We start from the raw sequence: 18,853 nt of genomic DNA, 5'->3' as shown, positions 1-18,853 counted from the left end.
AGCGGTTACAATAGGGGATGAAACTTTGTATACAAGAGAAGTCATGCAGATCAGTGTTTGTATATATAAAGTTTCTGATCCATATATTAAACATGTCATTGTACCAACAATAGCAGATCTCAAGGCACCATATGGCAAAGATTAAACACAATACAAGGAGCATTCTCAAAAATATTTAGGTACCGAAATCTCATAAGATAAAATTCTTAGCGCGGCATTGTTTCATGGAACATTCGTTGATATAAAAACTCCATTGTAATGTGGTGAGGAAATGAAAAGTGGAATGGTGTGCGTAACGCGAGGCTCCCCCGTACGCGCCGCTATGCGATTCGTGAAGGGATGGCGATGACTGGGTTATTTATCGATATTTGAACATGGTAATTCGTCTTGCTTCTCCAGTTCGGGCAATTTGGGGGCAAATTCCTTTCACTATTGAGCCAGTAGCTCTTAAATCTGATAAAGCGCCCCTAGCTTATTTTGGAAGAATTCATTCTGTATTTTGACATTTAATTTCCTTCGCGATGCTTATTTACGAAATTGCACGAAAGTAATAGGTGGTTTACAATCTATGAGGATAAATGATTATAATACTAAATGCTTATTTGCATTTTTTGCAATTAATCCTAGTAATTGCTATGTCAGGACTAGTCAGCAGGACATTTCCTGCAACTTTAGCACACAAAATTGATTTAAAAGCAATAAAAACTTCTAATTAAATAGCATGTCACATAAAACCATTGTCAGTAATAAATGTCAAAGCCATAAAACTTTTAAGGCCACCATCGATATAAAGTCCCATCCCTATGCTATCTCATATGTTTTATTGGAACGCAATGTGCGTTGAATACTTCGGCGCGGGATAAAACAATTCAATGTGCGCGTGCCTTTACTGCCACCGACACATAATATGCTATTTTTACCTGAGATTACCCGATTACTTTCCACGGTATTGGATTGGATTGAATTATAATTTTCTATAAGCAGTTATATCGTTTTTGTTTTTTTTCTGAATATGCAGTGCTGTGATAACAAGTGCTTTATATTTATAGTTTAAGCAGAATTTATTCGTTAATGATATATTATAATATTATGTTTACTCATAAGTATGAGCTATCAGCTCGCAGAATAACACTTTATAGGCTACTTTTTATCCCGGAGTTCCCGAGGGATCAGGATTTACACGGGAAGGGTTTCCACGCGGACGAAGTTGCGGGCGGCCTCTAGTATTAATACAAGTCTTGAGAATCATCAAGCATACAGACTGTTATAGACATACAATTGGTATTTTTTTTAGAAGACAGTACAAAATAGCTTTTCAGGCATTCATATTGTATCTTGCTCTACGCTGTCACTTCGTGTGAAGCAAATTATTTTTTCATATCTGAATATAAGAAGGCTTTACTTAAACTTTGATCGCTCCAATATCAATCTGACGTCTATACTTGCGCTACCAATTGTACTGTTCATCATTTTATTCCTACATAAAGGTATTCTAAGAATCCTCCATACACTTTTTGTAAGGGTTTGTAAAGCATTTTACTCTATCTCAATTGACCATCTTTTTATAGTTCGAAATCACCATTTTATGAAGACCTCCAATAACAGTTGACTTGCGTCTGGATAGTTTGTGTTTGTTAAAGATCAGAGAGGGGTGGTAGGTCAAGTTATGTTGGTTAGTTTTCGAACACGGATTGGACGCATCGCATCGATTTAGTTAGAAACGCATCGGCATTTTAAGAATTTCGGAAGTGAACTCTTTAAGTAAGTACTTCTTAGGAACGTCGCTTAATAGAGTAGTTGTTCCTTCAATATTATTGTACGCTTAAAATAGACACTCTAACGGTGTCTCCGCTATTGCGTGACTGGTTTATGTTTTTGCAGTAATGTTCATAATAGTGGAATATCCAATTGCATAATATTTTTTTTATTGGAGTTTATAATAATACACACGATTTACATGCTTTGAAATAAATGCACAAAATCGGCATCCAGCTTTATTTAAGAAAAAAATATAAAAATATCTTGAAGCTTACCAACATTTGTTTTTATACTGAACCAAAAATGAAACCCGGGATCTAAACAATAAACAAATATTCACAATGTAACCAAGAATCTAAAAAAAGTAGATTTTTTTACCCAAAATTAATAAACATGGCTATTTAACTTTAACAAACAATAAAAAAAAACGTGTATTTTTACAGTAACCTACACTGTTTACTTAAATCAAATAAATATTTGTAGAAATAACCAAATCATATACTTATTACGAATTGAGTGTGACGAAAAAAACTCCACCGCTCAGGTTATAATCAACATATGGATTAGTTTACTCAAAATGAAAGGCATCCGACAAGTACAAGCGAGATAATTTTACTGATTATAATAATTGGTAACTGCGGGCAGAATAAGATTGCAACTTTGTATAAACTGTAGTAAGAACGATCTGGAAATCCTGTTGTTCTTTGTCCAAATACGACTGGTGAGATTTATAGAGCGTTCGATCTCATCATTGATTGTGTTGTGTAAGAAATTGCGAGAATGTTGTGATAACGAAGTAAGAGCATTAATTTGAGGAAATTATTGTTAAGAACGCTTGCAGACTCTTTTCTGTTTCTCTTTCTCTTTTTTACAAAGACAACTCCCGCACAAATATATAAACAACGGACACAAAGCACTACCAGACCCGAAACAATTATTTGTTGATCGCACAAATAATTGCTCCGTGTGGGAATCGAACCTTCGACCTCCCGTTTAAGACTTAAATATTCTTTCAAACAGTTCTTGTTGGAATGGAATAATTTGTGGTTGTCATAAACATTTGGATATTGATTCCATAACAGCTTAACTAGAAGTTAACCAACATCAATAAAATACCTCTCATTACAAAGTTTAATCAGAAAAACTCAAAAACCAACTAAAACTTAACTCAATTATTCCCAAAAAGTCTTACAATAATGCAGCCGTGAAATTAATTAAACAATGTTGGTGGGGACGAAATGACGGGCACATATCTTCCGACAAGTCAACTGTGACAACGACGTGCTTCGAAGGCTTTGGAGGCTTCGCGCGCCACTCGGATGCCAAGCAATTAGACACGAGGTGAAAGAGACAAAAAATGAAATAAAAAGAGATAGAAAACCACTTGTGAATGACTCGGAGACTTTATTAGGACTTTCCGAGTTTATGTGATGTAAAGAAATAGTAATTGGGTTGTGTGTTGTTATTTTTTAATTACTTTTTGGTTTTATAGCACGTGCGGATGTTCGTGAGGTCGCCGGGCCATTGTGGAGTTTTTTCTAGTAAGTGCTGTACGGAATGTCTCGTCTGTGTTTTGTAGATGTCAACAAGGTTGATCCTTACAATAGCAATTTACGTGCAATGTCAGCAATATATGCTGTAAATTAATGTCGCGTATTCTTGAGGATAAAAAGGTTTGTTTAGATAATGTGAGTTAGCTTAAATCCTTAAATTAAGATTATATTTCGGGTTTGTCAAATATGTTAAAACTCACTAGAATAAGTAAAACAGTACTTGGTTTTAATAGTATTGACTAAACATTGATTTAGGTATTTAAGTTTATTTGCCACGAATTAACTTATCTTAGGAAATACGTTAATCCCGACTTCATAAAAAAGTTTTGGCCAATATTATGTAACAAATACATGCTGTATTATACTTATAGAACATATAGAACAACTCACATTCACATAAAGCTGAACATTTTTTTCAAAAATACTACAATTCTTACCCAACAGTTACACAACCTTTACGATTTCCTAGTCCAGTCGGCAACGTTTAGTATCGATGCAGCAGTAAATCTGTTTGTACCACGAGGCTACAAATTACGCTCAATATCGTCTGTGATACGGTCGTATCGGTTGCCATGGCAACGCCCGTGAGAACACCCCGCACTGTGCCCGATGACCTTTGTACAATGGTCAGTTGGATACAGGATGTTTGGAAATGGTTATTTGAATTGTTTCTTGCAGGGAGTCGTTGCGCTAAGAAAGTAAGTCTGGAAAGCTGAGCTTAACGTATAAAACTAATTGTATAAAACTAGCTTTTACTGTTAACACAACATTTCTCTGGCATGGTAAAAAAATCTTAAGTTATACACTTCTTGTATTCGAGAGAACCTAAAGAGTTTCGTTTAAATTCAATCTTTTTTGGTTTCAAATGTAGAATGGTTTAAATATTTATAAAATTAATTTTGTATATGTAGTTCGGTTTATATTTGAAAAATATTTCTTAAACTGGAATTAACAGTAGGGTTGATGTCGACCACTATAGAATCAATATGATAATGGTTCTTATTCTTAACTGTAATAATATTATGACGAGTCTTTGAAATTTTAGTTTCATAAATAAAATATATTTTAAATTTTGAATAAAGCAGCATATATACATCCCCCTGTATACTATCACTACGGTCTGTACACTGAGCGCCAGTACTGAGAACTAAGTAAAAGATCAGCAATCTTCTACTACTAGTGTGAATAGAAAACTTTGTAGCGCTATTTAATTTATCGCTGTTTATATAATACTTCATATTAATGTTATTGTTACTATACAAAACAGACATTCCGCAAGCGACTTAGTTCGCGTGGAATTTGAGAGAGGGAGTTACAAAAATCCTCTTTTAATACTCACCTACATTATTCATGGAACATACATGTCAAATTTTAGCTTCTTGTGTTCAGTAGTTTCAACTATGCATTGTCAGTCAGACAGTCTGTTAGTAGAGATTTATTTATATATATAGGTAGATTGCCCATTATATTAAGGGTCAGTTTCATGGCTTAGAGATAAATGTCGGATAACTTATGTAATAGATAAAGTCTGTCACTTTCTGTTAAATGTATGAAAATTACCGCCAATATTCTATCTAATCACCGTTTTAATAGTTATTCAGAAGTGGTTACAAGCTATAATCTAATAAAATATTGAATATGATCTGGAAACCCATATTACATAATTCCTTTTGATACGAACGGAAACTATATAAAAAAAGGATAGCTTAAAGCATTTAAATAATGTTAACTATTGGTAGCATTCAATCAAATCATCGCATCATCGTAGCACCAATGTAATTTTGCCCATACATGGTTTGATAATAATGGCAAATAACCCTAAACTTAAGTTTTTCGATGTTCTTAGTTCTATGAACATTTCAAACGCCTTTACTCTTTCATCGTTTTAAAATTATACGTCTATTTTCAAAAGAATAATCAAATTCAAGTCTCCTGCTGTGAAAGATTTTTTGGCAAATCAAATGCTGTTTTTATTTGCTGTAAAATCAAATTCGGTTCATAAAAATAAATTGGTCTAGCTTCAATAGTTTTGAGACTTTTTCCGACGTCTCAATCTTTGTGAGACTGATATTTTTTATCGAAGAATTTAAGAATATTCAAATGAATTTCAATTACACCTTACAACTCTTTCTTAAAGTAAATAGAACATTTTAAAATACAAATACATAAAAACTGAAAAACAACATAAAAGCATACATTTCAATTGCAAAATTTCCAGTAGAATAGTTCAATACTTTTTACTTGATACGAGTTCAAATAAACAAACAGAAAAACTCATAAAAGTCGCAACTTTTTCACAATACATTTATTTATAGTTCTGGCCCTGAACTTCAAGTTTTTACCCTATTCTCTCAAAGTATATATAACTACAATGAATGAAATCATTCTAAATTGAAGCGACATAATTTAGTTTATTTTTTACATATAATTTTCTTACAATATCAGTAATATTCTTCATTTTTTCTCGTCGCTAAGATGACTGCCATTTTACCGGAACTCAGGGTCAATGACATATTATTTTAAAGTTGATCTATATTTCACAAAAGAACTAAACAATTCGTCCAAAAAACGCACTACGTTACGTCTCGCTCTTTGAACTTGTATAGCGCGTTCTGCTTGAGAGTGAAAGAGATAGATATAGTTTGTCGGCGCGGCGTCACAATGGGCCGGCTTTCGCAGTGATCCGTGACGGCGACTGTTCGTTTTGAAGTGGAAATGACAACGCGGCGTAATAGCGACAATGTTGTTGTCTCTCTCTGCCTTGATTTTTTCCTACTGAATGTTGACAGTTGATGACGCAACGTCAAATTATCAAGGCTACTATTATCAGGGTGATAATTTACACGTGGTGTCAAATTTTGACATCTATCAAAGTTATTGGTCACTGATTTTGTTTATTAAGTTTTCGTCACGATACTTCAATATTTCGTGAAAATTGCACGTTTTTGCTGAAATGTTGCTTAAAAGGCATATTGACAATTTTTGTAGGTAATACTGATTGAAATAGGAGCGAAAGAAATGTCGCACAATTTGGCAGTTTTTGGTGTGCGTTGATGTCTTTCGTAGGGACCAACTATGGTTATATAAAAGATTGTTAACCAATTCTTGACGTATTTATACTTTAAACATAAATTGATATAAAAATCTCATTTTAAAAGTCATGGAAACAAATTGGAAGCTTTTAATTAGTTTATTAATTAACGAACGCCGGATATTAACAAATTGCTTAATTTGAAATCATCAGTGCGGTTATTAATAAAGACTCTTATAATATTGACTAATTTTGGTAGAAAATTGGTAAACAATATATACCTATATATGAAACTTCGTTTAATCGTAATGTTTATCAACAAAATGTATTTTTGGTAGAGTCGTTAGCTTTTGTTCCGCTCTCTTTTTGGAAAATAAAAACTCACCACAATCTCTTGTGGTTATACAGAACGAAATGTTTGTAATAAAATACTATCAATAAACAGACCACATTTTTGGACTGATCAGAGTTGCAAACGTTTTAGCAAAAAGAATATTTCTGCTTTTATTGTGTAAGCTACGAAAATAATAAAAATATTTTCTTAGCAAATGAAATCATTACTTTACTTTACGTAAATGGCATTTTTTAATGCTATACAAATATCAGATATTTCAGATACCTACATGGTTAGCATCAAATACCATGAAAATATTGCAAAATGGATTTGTGAAGACTGGCAAGTGATTTTCGCAGTTTATAAAGGTTTATTTCGATTCTTCTACAGTTGAAATTTTATACAGGTACTTACTGTCAATAATTTTTGAGTAATATCGAGTTCAAGTATCTACCTACTAATTTATTGATAGCGTGTTGCAAAGTAGAGCAGAAGTCATATACCTACAATTATAAGTGAAAAAATACTGTCATGTTTAATTAGTAGTTTGAACACTAGGAAGCCAAAACGGTTTCATAATTTATCATGGAGTCTTTTGGTAGAATACTTTTACTTTCATTTGTGACAAGTTGAAAACTCATCTCATTCTCTGGATGAAAATCTCATCTGTAAAGTAACAGAGATTGTTGCACAATATTTCAACTGCCTCTTTTTAACTCTGTACCTAACCAATGTACTTGAAGCCTTCTAACTCTACTTTACATATCTCATATATCAAATCTCACCTCAACTCTCCAAAAACAACAAACAACCGTAATTAATAAGAGTGAAGACCCTTCAAAGTTATAAATCACGTACAAATCAATCTTTCTCTGTAACACGAACACGTGGCGCATTACACAACAGACACACAATACATTTTCATTGACACAACTACTTGAACCACACAAAAAGCCTCGGAACGATTCACTACGGTCCATAAGACGCATTCATAACACGATACAATAATCCCGTACTAAAAATAAACGCGTCAAAATTAAAAACAAAACTCATAAGGTCAGTCATCAACATCAGTCAACACTGATGCGTTGCACCGTTAACCCGTCGACAACCCGATCTACATATCGAGAGTCCTTTCCGTGAGAAAATCTTTTAGAATCATCGACAGTTCTAATACATATACTGAGTGTTGGAGGCTGCGAGCGAAGGTTTCATAGGTCGAAAAGCGCGCGAACGCAGTGTGGCGCCGATGCTCGCGCGCATAGCACGCTCACACGCCCGCGCGTGCCCAACACGCGACCTGTCAACCGTCTGACAGTTCCGACTTCGAATTCGGACCTACCAAATTGACTTTACACAAAAATGGCACGGATGACTTTTGATTTTTTTGTTGTTGATTTGACTTAAAATCTTAGGTAGTGTATCAAAGGGTGAAGTGACATTAAAGGCGTATTTTTAAAACTGCTGTATACAAATATTTACATTTGGTGTTCCGAATTCAGTGCTAAATGTTCTTAAGGTCCGTTTAATTTTCTCAGTGGTACCAAGGGCTTATTTGACTTAGTGAACAGAATAGGTGTGAACTGAAATAGTGTGTTCTAGTATTACATAATTACTTTATTTTTACTTGTTCTTTATTTGGAAAAATATTCGTGTATAAGGATTGCTACAAGTTTAACGTTGATTGGTAAGATATTGTTTTAATTAATTATATATTTCTGGATACCATACATAATCACAATAAAAAATCATATCACATACCACATACTTTTACATGCCGATGTATTTTAATTGCTTCTACCCTTTTATATAAAAAGTTAAAATTTTCTAAAAATCCGGACGGTTTCGCTTTCTTTAAGATTCTACTTCGCTTGCCTATTATTTTTATAGGGACACATTTCATTACATTTTAGACCTCACTGATGCTGATTCGGGTGTTGAGACGGGTTGTTTATTGTGTTCGGGTGTTCTATGATAAACATTACACTCAATGGCTTTTTGGGTTGTGGTTGTTAAAGTATCGTGGGTTCGATTCCCATTGAGAGAAATATGTTCGTAATCCAAGAGTCGGTTATACTTTTCAGGCGTTGTTAGACAGTTCTTTTAAATCCATATCTGTTTTAGATCCCATGGTATATTTTCTAAATATATGTATGCTAAAAAATATATGTCTTTATACGAATTCTGATGCAGTACAGCTCTATGCTAAAAAAGTCACTGTTAGGGCCGACGGAGTATTTAATAAGCATTGCAAAATCTTGAAATCACACTTCATAAAAGTCAAAATTTTAGCTAGATTCTTCTTTCTACATATATCAAGTCTATCGCCTTTAATTGAATAAGCTCACCTCAGAAACCAAACTTTAAACCCCGTAAGTTATAAGATTCTTTTCCTTTCCTATACTGTCACATTGCTGAGCAAAAGTCTCGTCCAAACTCCCCCATCGGACGCAATCATGAGCCAAACATTTTAATTTTATAAGTACAATTTCTAGCCAGGATATAAACTACAATTAATATCCTAAAAGGCAAATAAACCTTCCATTAGTCAATGCAATAACACAATCGAATACAGCCTCCTCGAATCAATTCCTAGTATAACTTTTTGCTTGAGTGTGTCAAAAAATATATCACCTTTTTTGTAAGTAGATAGACACATTAGTAACAAAACGAAGCAATCAGTTGCCGAAAACAACCACAGATGGAGCCATTTGAGCGTTTTTATGCAATCATCAAGGATAATAGACAATTGTACCTACTTAATTGGTGTAAAAACGTTTAGGTATAAAATTAAAATGTTATGTGAGTGGTATATTCGTTAGATTTTGAATTGCTTTATTAGTTTGCTGGTTTGTCTCTAACGGCTATAGTAAGATATATGTTTAATAGAAACACATAAAATTACTAAGGTTAAAAAGTTAGTTCTCCAGGGGGGCAAAGCGTGGGTGAAAAAAAAAATTGCGTCTATCAGCGTAAGCTAAGCTGGAAAATGGAGGAAAATTCGGTGGTAAACATTTAACTGTTCTTATTTTACAAACAGTATGCCAGTTTGTTTGACCGTTGTTAACTAGTTTCCAAAGGCGTCATAACGCAGAGTGGTTTTTAAATAAACTTATATTGCACCCTGTGACTCTACGATAGTGTTATATTTACAAAAGTCTAGTCACATCTTTCGTTGTGTTGCAGTATCTCACCATGAGTTCAACTTTGTAACTTTATCACCACTGTGTGAGAACAATGCTACCGTGAATATGAGGCACATCGTAAAGCACAGTTCTTATATTTCTTTTAACAATGTCGCGCGGATTTTCTTCAAGGGGTGTTTTAGGTAGTATGCATAATATGAAGTTTGATTATTACTAAAAAACTAAAATATATTGGGAGTTTTTCAAAGATAATGAAAAATCACGTTCAGCAAGTTGCTTTGCGCCTTTTAGGCTAGTTAGTCGGCTAAGATCTTTACTGAAAATCTCTCAAATTAATTAATGCACTACCGTTCTAATACTAGAATAAAGTTTTTATGAATTTACCCACTCAAAAGAACAAGGCACACCTAGTTTTGAATGGCTGACGGTAATTATTACTTAGATGACATAATTCAAGCATCCGACTGCCGAACGTGAGGTCATAGGTTCGATTCCCAGGTCCGACAAAGTAATATTGGTCTTTTCTATATGTATCTATTGTTTGTTATATGACTATGGCTCGCCCCCTATTACATGGGACTAACATTATTAACGGCGAAACGTAGATGGACATATTTCATACATCTCTGCCTATACTATCGGGTATACCAGACGCTATATAATATTATCTATGTAATATAAAGCTAAGCGCCTCCTCTGTAAAGTAGTAAAACTTCATAAGAATCGGCTAAAACTTTTGAATTTAAAATACCCATAGAGTTAGAAACATACAGCACAGTCTATTCTACAAATATATTTTTTGTGTCTCTGTTATTTAATAGGTCAAACAAATGACGCGTCTACTCGTTTTGTTAGTTTTTTACTCAACGATTGTTGTCGATCGGAGTTAATAAAGTGTGTGCCTTGAATTTGTGAATGCTTATGACTAAGAGTACGTTTTTGAATTACAGGTACTTGTATAAAGGCTGAACTTATAGTAGTTACTTGTAATAAAATAAATCAAACTAGTACTAGTACAAGATTATACTGACAAGTACCTACATTGGAAAATCTTTTCTTAAATCTTAATGTATAGATATGTTTAAAAGAAGAAGAAATAAACAATTAAAACGATTACTTCTGCTTTTTATAAGTCTAAGATATAGATTGTTCTCAGTTCGATTTGCATTAGCGACAATCTCATTCCTTAAACAATTTAATTGGATAACACTTATTCATCATCGACCACGCATTCTTCAGTGGCACAAACATTATAAGTCTACATACAGCTGCAAAATTCATCAAAAATTCTCAACAGGAAAACGCAAAGCTACTACAACTTAGTAGCCTTTAACACAGCTTTAAACATAAATATAACTAAACTAAATCCATTACGTTCATCCAAGATTGATGAGTTCTATCATCCATTTCTGAACTAATAAGATCACGCGATCTCCTATAAATCTCCCAATATAGTCGTGTCAGCGCCCGGTTTGGTCGTATGTTACGAACTTCGACTGTTATGGATCGAGTACTGTGCTAATGTGTGCTTGGAGGTTCCACTTGTCGTGTTAGATTGATTTAAGGTTTGATCAGCTGGTTTTTGAAGCAACTGGTTTTATGATATTGTAGGATGTTGCGCTATCGTTGTTGTTTCTTGAGTTTTCGTAAAATGGGAAAGTAAATAAAAATTTTATAGACAGAGAGTTAGTTTAACATCTATCGTACGCTTAAATTTTAAAAAGAAGTAGTAATAGTTAATCAATAAAAATCCACTCTGTGGCCTATGTTCTTTGTGCTACAAGATTCTTACTGTTTGCAAGAATTACCTGGCAAAGATTATTAGAATTATATAATAAACAAGCACTAATTATGTCACAAATATGACGAAGAATTTTAATATAATAAACATCGCCTACAGCTAAATATATCACTTCGTTTTAGCCTTGCCAAAGAATTAATACCTAAATAATATTCCTACATTTCTTTCCCATCAGTCGAATATTGCAATACATGGCGCCAATATTCCGAACTAATTACTATCACACAAAAAATAAAATACACTTCTTAATTACTCAATAAACAGAAAGAAATCTTATAAAAATGGCAGCCAAATTATAATATTAACCAGCTTTGATATACAGTCTTTTTTAATAGAACTTATTTATTTTATTACGTGTATTTAAGTTTGTTTGGATAACTAGCTATCATTAGGCGATTTATAACTGATAAAGTTATAAAATATAAATTGTGCTGCTTAAGAGCTATTACACACTTCCAAATATTCGTGAGTTCATCATCACTGTAGGATTCTAAGCTCATGAGCTTACACTTGTAACTAATCATCTGGTGACTCACTGACTCTCTCAAAGTTTTAATAAAAATTCTGAGAATTTTGTGGGTATACGAGTATGTCACTCAATATTAAGTTTTTTTTTTTTTTTTTTTTTTTTAATAACCCATATCTGTCCCACTGCAGGGCAAGGGTCTCCTCCCAAACGAGGGGGAGGGGTTAGGCCTTGAGTCCACCACGCTGGCCAAGTGCGGGTTGGGGACTTTGCATGCCCTCAATAAATGTATTAAACAAATTTTTAGGCATGCAAGGTTTCCTCACGATGTATTCCTTCACCGTTAGAGCAAGTGATAATTATTTCTAATACACACATAACTTCGAAAAGTCATTGGTGTGTTGCCTCGGATTCGAACCTGCGACCACTTGCGTGGGAGGTGCCAACTTAAACCACTCGGCTATCACTGCTGCAAAATTTTAAGTTACTCTTTAATAAAATTTTCTTGTATTACTCAAGGACTAAACTCATTACGGGAGGAGACCCTTGCCCTGCAGTGGGACATCTATCTATCTATCAGCCATTTAAACCTGTCACTTCTCTACAGTCTGTACTGTCGAGTATCGAGACTTTGACATTTAAAATGTGTTGCAAAAATAGTTCGTACGGAGCCCGGTAGAGGCGCTAAACAGATTTTCGTTTAACATTTCTCGACAGCTAGTCGGTAGTCGATATTTGTAAAGAATCGAGTCGCCGTTGCGTGGAAACGGGCGATAGTTCATAATGTTAAACAAATAGTAGGTATTATTAGAATCGCAAAAAACCGGATATCTATGCATCTTATCTTTATTTGAAAACTTAAGTGTGTGTAAGATTTGTGTTTATTTAAAGCAAATTATACAAGAGATAGAGAATGTTTATACAGAATTAGAAGTTGATTGAATTTAATATGTGTTTTAAAGCTTGTTATAAAGATCAATTTAGTATTAGTTCTACAATTTATGGTAGCGTGTTTAAACAAATATAGACATTCGTTTTAGTTTATGAGAATATTATCTTGTAGATTTTAATGAGGCTGTTTGTTGTGGGAATTTTGCAGCGTATTTGTTTTATAATCTTATATGAATTGAAAACAGTCGATCGATTTTTTTAATCCAAACTATTTCACTCTAAAACGTTTATCGATATTTTTAGTCAATTTAAATATAACTTGAGGATTAATTTGATTTATATACGTTTATTTTTCTTAAGAAAGTATTTTTCTTAAAATCAGCTCTGAGTAAACTTAATTTACCAGTCTTTCCTCATTCCGGAAGAATACTAGTTCGTGAAAATTTAGTTAACACTTTCTTTACATTTACATGAACACATTTACTAAAAAGTCAAAAAAGTAATGAAACCAAAATGTACGTGTATTAAAGCACAATATCACAAAAAGCGATGATGATTTGACCCGTCTTTTGATCACATCACCTTTCTACATCTTCGTCGAACACGTCTCAAATACTTGTCAAAGTCTAATGATACTGTAAATATTTAGACATTGTTGCACACGGAATTATTCTACAAACATTCAATTTCCATCATGCTTTTTAATATCGTTATAAAAAGCAGCAATTCAACTCTGTCTCGGTGTAAAGCTGATACGCTTTTTTCAGTAAGAAATCAATTGTAATGGTGTAACATCCTAAACATTGCCTTTAGAATTCTAGGAAAAATTGAAAATGCACGTTCGAGACATTGTGATTTTTGTTTTGAGAACAAAATGACATTTTGACTGGGAACGTGGAATTATCTTTGGTAATTTAAATAAGGATGTTACAGTGCTTAGGACTTCTGTTTAAGTTTAATAACTCTAATTTTATTGCACTTCCGATTTTTGTTTTTACCGCACAAAGCACTGTGAAATAGCTTACCTGGCAAATATTTTGCCAATACTTGCGAAAGGGTTCATGTAGTCGTTTAACGAGTCTTGTAGGACTTCTCTACAACCTTAAGACAAAAAGTATTTTTTAATTTAAAGATCAACAAAATTATTCATCCGCTTTCTTGATGTCGTTCAACTTTAGCCTATCCGGCCAAAATAACATTACAGCATTCGTTAAATTCAATAGCATTACCTCTAAAATGTAACATTTCTTTCACCAACATAACTCTGCCTTCACCTTCAATCGATCATAAAGAATAATTTCTCAATTTTACTTGCAACATTCAACATGAACTGAACTAGATAATGACTCACATTTGTTCCAAAAAATCGAAATGTCGGCCATATGTCATTCTTCAAAAGTGGTATAAGAATGGGAGCATTACATTACAGTGCTGTTACAAGGTTAACAATCGTAACTTTAATGTCAAATTGTTTGAAATGTGCCGTGACGCGAACGGGTGGAGAACAAAAAATTCGCTCGCTTCGAAACAGCGGTTGATTTGAACCGAATTGGTTAACGTTGATGACTGGTTCCTGGATGTGGTATGACGTTGAAGAAGCTAAGTTTATAGGACCATAGCTAACGGATTTTATTAAAGATATATAGGCTACTGAATCTATATAGTAATAGAGTATAGTCTCGGCATTGGTAAACATTTTCCGTTAAGAGTGCATTTGTTAGTAAATGAAATACATTTTAAGCAATGACTTAAAGACTTCAATATGTATTTCAAAGAGTCTATGTCGGAATTGCAAGAATATCTGCCTGTAGTACAAAACACCCTTCATAGTATTTCATTATCGGGGATAAAAATCATCACTATAGACGACACAGCGTCAAACATCACACTATTGGCAAGAACCCACTGTTCTTCAAGCCTCTTCTAGTCGTTCTATGCATTTCACAGCGCATTTTGGTGCACCGTTTTAGTTGAATTAAAAAACCAGTCACGGTCATTCATCGGAACCACAACAACTAGTGGCGCCCTCTGACCCCAGTTCCGTGAAACGTAATTACATTTTCTTTGGTCCAAATATCTTAAAGGGTTCCGTCATTCTTCGATAATATTGTAGTGACACTTAAATGTAAAAAGGCAATGTAATCAATTGTCGATTTGGTCATATAGTTATGCAATAATGCGTTAATAATATTATAGGTATCAACTGACATAATAAAATCGTAATATTAGGTCGGGAAAAAAGTAATTTTTGCATTATTATGAACTTGTAATAAAATGTCTTTGGCTTCAAGAATCACAAATGAGTACACGGTTCATTAGGTTTCTTACAGTGAGCTCGTGTGGTACCCAAATATCGAGCTTTTTTGTGTAGAGAAAATATTTTATTACAAGTTCATGCAAACTATAATGCGAAAACACTTTTACCCCGACCTAATATTTTATCTAAAAAAAAATTCTTATTGACTGTGTCATGTTTTTCCCCCATCTCTTTATTAATTAAAATCAAACAAAGACGTCATGACCAAACTTTGGTTATGATATTCATACTTAGATAGATTTTCTAGTCTATGTTTGCAAAGGCAAGTAATTATTTTTTAATAGCACAGTCCAAAGGTTAGAAAAGAATAATTGGCCTGGTCTAATGGCTAATACCTGCAGGTTTAATTTTGCGAAACTGTGTGAAAATATTTTTTAATAACCAAGTATGTTCTAGTAGTAAGAAAGCAAAATGCCTCCATAAACTAAGATTTTTATACAGGATTCCAGAAACAGACTATTGGAGAAAGTACAAAAACTGACACAGCTACAGTACAAAACCTTCATTAAACTTATTTTCTTTTACTATATCTGTAATACTTTCTCATTTATATAACATGGTTGACATTAGCTTCCAAACTATTGGCAAGCGCCCAGCATGTGGTCTTCACTATGGTGACAACTGTCAGTCCCAATAAATGTATTCTTATTTATGGTATCAAACCATGACGTATTGTGAATGCTTGCAATGTGTTCTGTTAAATAAATTGATTGTGTTATGTCATATAGAGTGGTTTTAGTTGAATTGTTGTGTGATTCCGTATTGGGTGCCAAAACTATTGGCTTGGCTTGGATAATTCTAATAAAAGTAAAAAGAATTCGCAAACGTGTACGTAAAAGTATAAAGCTATCTTTCGCTACCTGATTCTCGTTTTACACAATGAGCTTTTCCCTTTCAAAATGATTAAGTCTCCGGTTTATTTTATTGAAACCCCAACAACAACAACCTTCAGGGACATAGAAGACGAAAGGCGACAAACAACGAAAATATTTAAAAGACAAAATGTATGCGTACTCGTGGTATTTCTCGAATAACATAATAAAATATTAAGATGGCAACACAAAGATCTTTTTAAAAACAAAATACCCAAGATGAAGCCCGTCGCGGATGCGAGCAAATATTTAAATTTCAATTCGAACGTCGCATATCAATGGAGAGCCATAAGCCACCGGATTTTTACTTTTTTTACTCAGCCTGCACTGAGACAATAAAGAAAAAGCCATAGGGGGAAAAAGAAAAAACAATTCGAAAACAGTATCTAGATTCGAGACACTGGCTGATTCGAGGTTGGAAACAAAAGAAGTCGGCTCCCGCCTGACCGAGATCTTAGCGTACGCGGGCGCATCTCGTTTACTTTTTTATTTACTTTTTTTTGTTACGTTGCATCCATGTGATTTCTTTTCTCTGATGCATCACAATGAGACGGGCTATCGAACGTCAGTAGCTATTTTTGTAATAATTACATACGAGTTGCGATGATAAATGTGTAGGTTTGTATGAGAAATGGATACATTGTGCGAGATATGAAATCATATTTCGCTATTAAACAATGATTCAAAATAAAATCATTTTCTTCTTGAGTAGATAATTTAAAATGAAATAATATAACAGCCAAGTAATACGAGAACAAAATAAGATACAAAAAGTGCGCGCAGCGTGCACACAAAAAATAAAAAACCAATTTGTTTTAGCAGTAAAATTCAGTATTGAACTTGAACTTACAACGGAAAGGCTACTGCAGTTTAAAAACCTTTTGATATGGCTTCATTCCATTTTCAAGTCAATTAAAAATCGGCCAGTTCTCAGAATAATTTTATTTCATTAAAAAAATAAACGTTGAAGCTACTAAGTTTATTAGCTATTATGAGCAATCGCTATAATTATCTGTATTTAATACCAATGAGGTTGTAATCTTGATCAAAGGTTAGATCATCGCCGCATATATTATTTATCTGTGCATGGGAAATATGTTAAGGAACAGGATTCGATAGGATGTATGCTTACTCATCATTGCCTTCAATGAGTAATATAGAGTGTTCGAAGTTTGAAGTAATAAAAAGAATTAAGAATATAATAATGGCCAATAGATAAGGCTTTTGAGATAACGCTTTATAGTTAATATTGTATGAGTATTATCGATCTTCAATGTGTCTATTAACGCTAGGATATTATCTTAACGATTTGAATATGTAATGTTTTGTAATTAGAATAGCAAATGATATTACAGAATCTGTCATTAAGAATTCCTCTTTAGAGATTCAATAGTCAAGATATACCAAGTTGTTTAATTGTTTTATAAAACTTAACTTACCAATACCTGCCAGAATTTCAATAGTAGGTGTAAAAATAGGTTTGATACCACAGTTAATGCCAAATCTGACCATTTATGACAATTGAAATCTTACCTTGAAACAAACAGCAAAAAAAACTATAACAAAACACACCTGGATTCATTTAACATATCTCCGTCTCTTTCACCAAAAACTGTGTGTCCACAAATATTTGGGCCCAAATTCTTAACACGTACATTAGCAAGTGTTCTGAAGGATTGTTTACGTGAGGGTGCGGTGTGGTAAGTAGCAGTCGAATTAACACCACCACTTAGCAGTTACTTACTTAAAGGGATGGACGCAGGTGGTCTTTGTTCAAACGGTTTGTTTTTTTTTTGAGGCAAAGGCATTGTTATGTGGATTAATGTTATTGATAGTTTCAAAAATATGTATTTATTGACTGCCTGGATAATTGGTTTTTATTATAAGTGGTTGCACGAGAAGGTTGTCTTAGGCTATGTATAGCGTAGATAGAGTTTGAAACTCGCTTGAAGCAATATTTTGCAGTTTGAAGCAATATAGGTAGATTTACAAATAAACTAGCTTTAGACATGTAGATTTCTATTGAAAAAAATGTCTTTGCCAGTAAGACAGACAGAAGTGCACTTATTTAGCCAACAAATCAGTTCATTATAATAATAGATATCAAGACTTCAAACATACATACAATTGCACAGATTTGTAATGTTTGTGAAAACACATAGACGATAGGAATAACAAAGTTCTTGATTTTTTCAATCATCGTCTTCAGTAATTCTAATTTATAAAATTCATTTCATAAATACAATACCAAATCAGATTGCAAGAATCCTTGAACACACCATTCAACACACATAAGTAATAATTACCACAAATCGTATCTTTGTTAAAATAACATAAATCAACATTAGTATAGAATTATTGCTATTAGCTACGAGTATAGAGCTTTTAAGACTAAGATCTTAATGGATTACAATTGCCATAATAACACCATAAATGAATGCTTATGGTTACTTAATACTCGATTAGGAGACATTCGGTTTGGACTATTATTTTATGTAATGTCATTCTTAGATAATGTACTTAGTTAAAGGCATGTGTTTAAGTAGAAACTAATTACAGGACACATGCCTCAATCGTGCCTATTTCGCAAATATAAATATTAAAAAGGAGTTAACAACATTACTAGTCGTTATGATCTGATTATAAGCAATCGTAGATATGAAGACATAGTTTGGTAAAATTAT

At 33.3% G+C, this 18,853-nt stretch overlaps 1 protein-coding gene across 1 annotated transcript in view; it reads left to right on the top strand.

Annotated features, from left to right (window-relative positions):
* Positions 1-8,348: 8,348 nt before the first annotated feature.
* The window catches only part of dysf (neuronal PAS domain protein dysfusion), a 127,834-nt gene continuing 117,329 nt past the window's right edge, over positions 8,349-18,853 (top strand). The window contains exon 1 of the mRNA XM_076128519.1: positions 8,349-8,363. The gene's annotated coding sequence lies outside the window, so the exon portion shown is untranslated. The remainder of the gene's footprint in view (positions 8,364-18,853) is intronic.

Source organism: Anticarsia gemmatalis, chromosome 21, assembly GCF_050436995.1.
Source record: "Anticarsia gemmatalis isolate Benzon Research Colony breed Stoneville strain chromosome 21, ilAntGemm2 primary, whole genome shotgun sequence".
NCBI lineage: Eukaryota > Metazoa > Arthropoda > Insecta > Lepidoptera > Erebidae > Anticarsia > Anticarsia gemmatalis.
This window is presented reverse-complemented; position numbering and strand designations above follow the sequence as displayed.